Genomic DNA, 7,222 nt, shown 5'->3' with positions numbered 1-7,222 from the left:
TGAAAGTAGCATTTGCCAATATAGTTTAATACAGTGCCAACATACGATCACAGTCCACAAAAGCATATAGAGGGATTAATAAAGAAGCCTGCCCAAGGCTTACTCCTCATCCACAGCAGGATAGAAGCAACTCTTGCAATAACCATGATATACTGTGCCATCTGCAACAATGGGAAATAAAACCCTAAGTACAAGAAGGTACTCAGCTAGACTTACCCGTCATAAACTAGAAACAAATTGACTCCAAGGGTTATGCAAGGCTATAAAAGTGGTTGTAGCTTGACAACATTTTGCATAAAAAGCAATTAACTTAGTTATACAATTATAATTCTGTTATCAAGTTAATTATGACTATCCATCTCTAAATTAGCAACTATCCTATACCAAACATGTGGTATATCATTTTAAGAGCATACAATAGTAACCATAGTAGGTATAGTAATTCCATGTTTATCTGAACCATCATGTTCCATAATACAATTACTACGAGGTTGGAGCTAGCCAAGTTTCTCACTATCCAGGAGAGACGGCGATTCGAATCGATTTCATCCAGCTGGGAATTTATTCCTAACACAAACCCGGGTCTACCAGCCATGGTAGCCTTAGGTCACCTTTGGTACAACTCAAGTACACATTTTGCAGGTTCGCCCAGCGCCGCACAATCAGGGATAACCAAATGCGAGGACGTTTAGGCCTAGCCTGCCCTTGGGCTCATTCTGGCTTCCCCACACATCCTTACTACCATCCAGAGTGTGCACTATTATAGAGCGAGGCCCACTCGGCTTCACGGTTGGAATGAGTTATCCGGCTAGCTAAGTGATAGGCATGCGTTCAATCTTGTCAAAAGGTCCAATGATGGTATGGTCCTTAATCGGCATAGATGGAATCACATGAGTCAACCTACCATAGACTCCGCCTGACCTCGATTTACATTACCCCATGGTTCTTTTCCACAATAGCAAATATAGCCAACCGTGCTTCGGTATCCACCTATATCTCATAGGTGGCAGGAAATCACCCAACTTCTACCGGTCTAAGCATGGCTAAGCATATATTTGATCCTAGACCTACATAGGGTTAAAGGTATATTTCTAGATAAGGAAATTATATGCATCGAGTGGTTCCAATCAACTCTTATAACCTAATGTATCAATCATAAAGGACTCGAGTAATATTTTGTAAAATACTGGGAGACTTAGAATGCTCTGGGGCTTGCCTTTCAGAAAGAAAGTGGGACGGTGGTCAGGACACTCTGGAAGCTCTTCTAGGCTTTGCTCCTGGCCTTTGGGAGCTATGGCTTGAGGAATCTCCTACTGGTCCCCTTCCTCTCCTTCATTGAATTCCAGCAACATTATTTCCTCTGTCGATCCTATATGCATGGATATGGCATAAGATATTGTGAATGCATACATGCTGACAGGTATAGTATGATGATACATGATGAATGCATTCATGTAAGTATTATTAATAGCATGGTGTTAAAGTACTAACAAGTGCATCACATTTTACTGAGTAGGTGCATATCTCTTCTTCATTACTAAATCAAACACATCAACAATTTATTTACTACACCACAAAATAGTAGCTACTTGTTTTACCCATAACTGGAGTTCTACTTATCCAAATGCTGTGATCTTGGACTTTCTGGAAAGCTTATAAACTTTTCTACAACTTTCTTTTAATACCCTTACTATGATTCAAGAGTTATATAGGGCAAACAAATCATTCAATAAAATCTATCTAGAAAGCAAACCTTTCAAATATCAAACTTGTAACAGTTAGAACTCAAAAACCCTAAGCCCTATGACTAAAAATTTAACACCAAGTAGATTAGTAAGTTATCTACAACTTTGTTATTAACAAGTTTTACAGCACAGACCATTATCCATATGAAATCATCCACATAATCAAAACTATACATGCAGCCTTGTATTTGAATGATGAAGTGATAATTAGTTATTTGCATACAATCAATGGCTTCTAAGCCTTACCATTGACATCAACAGTTACTATGCATCATAAGAACCATAGAAAACATCATGCTTCATCAGAATCTAATTAGTGTAAATAATAAACATACACCAAATGTACACAATAAATTCTCAGAAAAATACAGTAGACTACTAATGCTCACAGTAGGCTTCTGTGGAAATTTCATACGATTTGCACTTGTATAACATCCTATGCAAAAATGACAAGTTAGCAAGGGTTATTTTTGTGAAAATGGTAAACCCTATAGAAAAGTGTCAAGCAACAGATTTTCTATTTTTCCTAGCTTCATATTAGTGCCATACTACTGTAGAAAAATTTGCATAGAAATATATTACATATTTTTATCCCTATAAATTTCCTTAGAAAATGCTATTTATTAAACAATAAATAGAAAGACCACATTTTAACCATGTTTACAGCAAGCTTATTATTTTTCTTAGCTACAGCATGTCAATACAAAACCCACAAAATTGGAATCATATTTTTATCATTTTTCTAGCCCAAGATATCAAATTTACAAAATGGTAAACATACATAAAGCACTCATTTAACTATATTTAAATCACCATGAAAAATACTAGAAAAATGCATATTTCACATTTTTATAAAAAACTACACTTCCTAAGGAATACAACAAAATTTGGCTCACCAGAAATGGACATCTATGCTCCACTTATCATTTTTCAAAGTTAGCATGTAAAACTGAAATAAATGAACTATCTTTAATATCCACAGTCGCTGACAGCTGGGGCCCTCGGGTCAGTCGGACCCGCTTGTCATTGATAGCGAAATAGAGCTACATTGCTAGATCGCCGCGGATCGACCACAGCTCATCGCCGGCGAGTCCCTCGGTGAAACCAAGTGCATCTACGTGATCTACAGAACAAACCACGTCTAGTGACCTAGGTGGTGGCAGCGCAGATGTGGCGGAGCGTGCTCGTCGCCGGCCATGGTGGCACGGTAGTGCTGCTCTATGGTGCGCCATCCATCACCGGCCACAGTGAAGCCAGGCGAGGAGCACACGAGATCTGTGGTGACCCAGTGATGCTATTTCTACTTCATAAGCCCGACGAAGGGCTCTAACAAGCTCCGGCCATGGCGCGGTGGCATGGAGGTGAGAGCACGGCGGCACGGGTCGCCATGTTCCGCACCGACGAGACCACTAATGGTGGTAACATCATAACACGAGCTAACACCTATCCTAACCAAGCCCTAACGCAAACAACCGGAAGCAACATTCACGTGAGCCAAGCAGTGGCGAGTTCGCCGTGGAGGCGGCCATGGCGGCCGAGAACTCTAGCAGGGAAGAAAATGGCAAATACACCCTCATCGAAGCTTGTCAGCTACTGCAATCAAGTCGAGGAGGTAGAGGGGGATGTGGCATAGCTATGGGCGAGATGGAGGCAGTGGCAGTGTGGTTGCGCACGTGAGGCAATGATGGAGGTGGTGCGGTGCTCGGTGGTGCTGTGCTCTTCCGTGGCGAGAGGCAGGGCTAGCACTAGAGAGTGAGAGAGCAAGCGGTAGTGAGTGGAAGGAGGTGTGGGGTGGTGCAGATAACGGTTGCTAGCGTGTGGTGTCAATGGCTAGGCATCAGCCGACGGTGGCCACGTGGCGGCCAAGCTCTTTTGCCGGTCGGCCACGACAGCGCGCGGCACGGCGTTCATTAGTGCCAGAACCCGAGCCTGACGACACGATTTGAAGGCGATCAAACTATTAATCCGTAGCTCCTTAGTGCAAATAATCTAAACATAATTTGTAGACCTTTGTACCAGCTACAATTCTTCTTAAACAATCAAGACCTAATTCTCAATGGTTAAGGAGTAATATCATCTCAAAGCTGGCTACGTCGACACTGTCAGTTAATTGACTTAGAAAAATTTGCTAAGTGCTGAAAATAGTGAAAAGCTGATTTTTGTGAGCCCATTTCAAGCATGTTAGGAGCTAAACTAGTCTATGACCCAAAAATAAAAGTTGTTCCGCTCATCAAATACTACAACTTTTCTTTAGTGACCACATCCATGCAAGGTATCTATGACATAGTTCAAACTAGGTCAAACCTACTATATTAAAATGATGGTATACACTTAAACTATGACTTAGTGACCCATTTAGCCCTAGCCATGAATACCAAAGTTGTTCATAATGACACTCTAAACATGTTCAAGCTATTTATAAGGTCACACAATTATTTCATACACTAGTTACACATAAAGCTTTCCAGATCAACATACATAACATCACTTAAGTACTTGATCATGCAAAGTGATCTTCATGAACCATGTTCCATTAGTCATCCTAAGTGTAGATAATATGTTTTAGTGACTCACATCAACCATTTACATGTATTCACTCATGATCATATGCATATATACAAAGAAACATAAAATATCAAGCATGTTTCATATGTTTCAATCACATGTTTCAAATGTAAAAGCTTAAATATGAATGCTTGGTGCTCATGCTCATGCAATGCAAGTCAAATTATGCAAGCTCAACACCTAGGGTGTTATAGCCCCTCCCCCTTATAAAAATCTCATCTAAAGATTTGCAAGACGTACCATTCTTGGAAAAAGGTGGGATAAACCTCACGTAAGTAATCCTCTCTTTCCCACGTGGCATCTTGTTCACTGTGATTGTTCCATACCACCTTATAAAACTTAATGATCTTACTCCGTGTTACTCTTTCCATCTCTTCTAACACTAGGATTGGCTTCTCTTCATTGGTCAAATCCGATTGAAGCTTTATGTTGGTGGGTGCAATAGCTTCTTCAAGTACACGAAGACATTTCTTCAACTGAGAAACATGGAAGACATCAAATATTGCACTCATCTCTAGTGGAAGTTGTAACTTATAAGCGACATTCCCTTTCTGTTCCATAATCTTCTATGGCCCTACATATCTAGGCGCAAGCTTCCTTTTCACTCCAAATCTCTTCACCCCTTTCATGGGTGATACTTTCAAGTATACATAGTCACCCACTTCAAAAGTCAGTGGTCTTCTTCTTTTATCAGCTTAACTCTTTTGTCTAGACTGAGCGACTTTCATATGTTGTTGAATAAAATGCATTTGTTCTTCAGCTTCAGTGACAAAGTCGATACCAAAGTATCTCCTTTCACCGGGCTCAATCCAATTTAACGAGGTTCTACATTTTCTGCCGTACAAGGCTTCAAAAGGAGCTATCTTGATGCTTGCTTGATAACTGTTCTTGTAGGAGAACTCAGCTAAAGGTAACCATTTCTCCCATGAACCCTTGTAAGATATAACACAAGCTCTCAACAAATCTTCTAAGTTTGGTTCACTCGCTTAGTCTGTCCTGAAGTTTGTGGATGGTATGCTGAACTTCAGATCAATTTAGTTCCCAAAGCCTAGTGCAAGTGTTCCTAGAAATGAGCTATGAAATGTAGTCCTCGATCTGAGATTATGGTCCTAGGTATTCCATGTAATCTCACAATCTGAGAAACATATAGTTCGGTGTATTTCACTATGCGATCTGTTGTGTTCACCAGTATAAAATGTGCTGACTTGGTGAGACAATCTACAATGACCCATATAGAATCATGACCTCGCTGTGTTACTGGAAGGCCTATGATAAAGTCCATACTAATTTCTTCCCATTTCCAACCTAGAATAGACAATGGCTGCAGTAATCTGGCAGATTTCATATGAACAGCTTTTACTCTACTGCAGTTATCGCACCTAACGACATAGGCTACAATCTCCTTCTTCATCTTAGTCCACCAAAAATGGGTCTTCAAATCTTGATACATTTTGCTACTACCTGGATGGATAGATAATTTGGACGAATGAGCTTCATCTAAAATTTGATTTCTAAGCTCACGGTCTTTCGATACCACAAGTCGGTCCTCAAACCATAGCACACCCCTTTCATCTAATCTGAAATGCTTAGTTTCTTGCTCTTGCATCTTTCTCTTGATGTGAACTATGCCTACATCTATCTTCTACAACTCTATGATTTTGCTCTCAAGTGAACAACTAATAGTGATATTGTGTAGTACAACAGGATGTAACAAATTAAATCCATCTTCCAACAATTCTTCCATAGTGTTGCAATGAGCTTTCCAACTAAGTGCATCGGCTACAACATTGGCTTTCCCTAGATGGTAGTGCACTTCCAAATTGTAGTCCTTAGTCAGCTCTAGCCATCTTCGTTGTCTCATGTTCAGCTCTGGTTGGGTAAAGATATACTTGAGACTTTTGTGGTTAGTATATATATGACATACATTGCCCAACAAATAATGTCTCCATATCTTTAATGCATGAACAACTGCTGCAAGTTCTAAATCATGTATAGGGTAGTTAACCTCATGTTTTCTCAACAACCGAGAAGCATATGCAATAACTCTTCCTTCTTGCATGAGCACACACCCCAAACCTATACCTGATGCATCACAAAATACATCGAAAGGCTTTTCAATGTTGGGTTGTGTTAAAACAGGAGCTGTAGTTAACAGAGTCCTGAGGGTGTGAAATGCTACTTCACATTCTGGTGTCCACTTGAACTTCTCATCTTTCTAAAGTAGCTTAGTCCTAGGCTTAGCTATCTTGGAGAAATCTAGAATGAAACGACGATAGTAGCCTACTAACCCTAGAAAACTCTGAACTTCATGAACCAAAGTCGGGGCTTTACAATCCATGACCTCTTGTACTTTCGATGGGTCTATAGATATTCCATCTCTTGATAAGATATGACCTAAGAAAGGTACCTAGCTCAACCAAAATTCACACTTGCTAAACTTTGCATATAGCTTATGCTCCCTCAATCTGCATAGAACAATCCTCAGATGCTCTGCATGATCTTCCTCATTTTCTGAATAAATCAATATATCATCGATAAACACGACCACGGACTTGTCAAGCTTGGGCATGAATACCGAATTCATCAGGTACATGAAGTAGGCAGAAGCATTTGTTAGTCCGAAAGACATAACCAAATACTCATATAAGCCATACCTAGTGGAGAAAGTAGTTTTAGGTATGTACTCTAGCCTGATCTTTATCTAATGATAGTCTAATCTCAAGTCAATCTTGGAGAATACCTTTGCCTTCGCCAACTGATCGAACAAGATGTCGATGCGAGGCAACGGGTACTTGTTCTTAATGGTCACAGCATTAAGTGGTCTATGATCCACACACATTCTTAAGGACTTATCCTTCTTCTTCACAAATAATGCTGGACATCCCCATGGAGATGAACTAGGTTGAATGAGA

The sequence above is a fragment of the Miscanthus floridulus genome, chromosome 1 (genome assembly GCF_019320115.1).
Source record: "Miscanthus floridulus cultivar M001 chromosome 1, ASM1932011v1, whole genome shotgun sequence".
NCBI lineage: Eukaryota > Viridiplantae > Streptophyta > Magnoliopsida > Poales > Poaceae > Miscanthus > Miscanthus floridulus.
Note: the sequence above shows the minus strand (reverse complement) of the source record.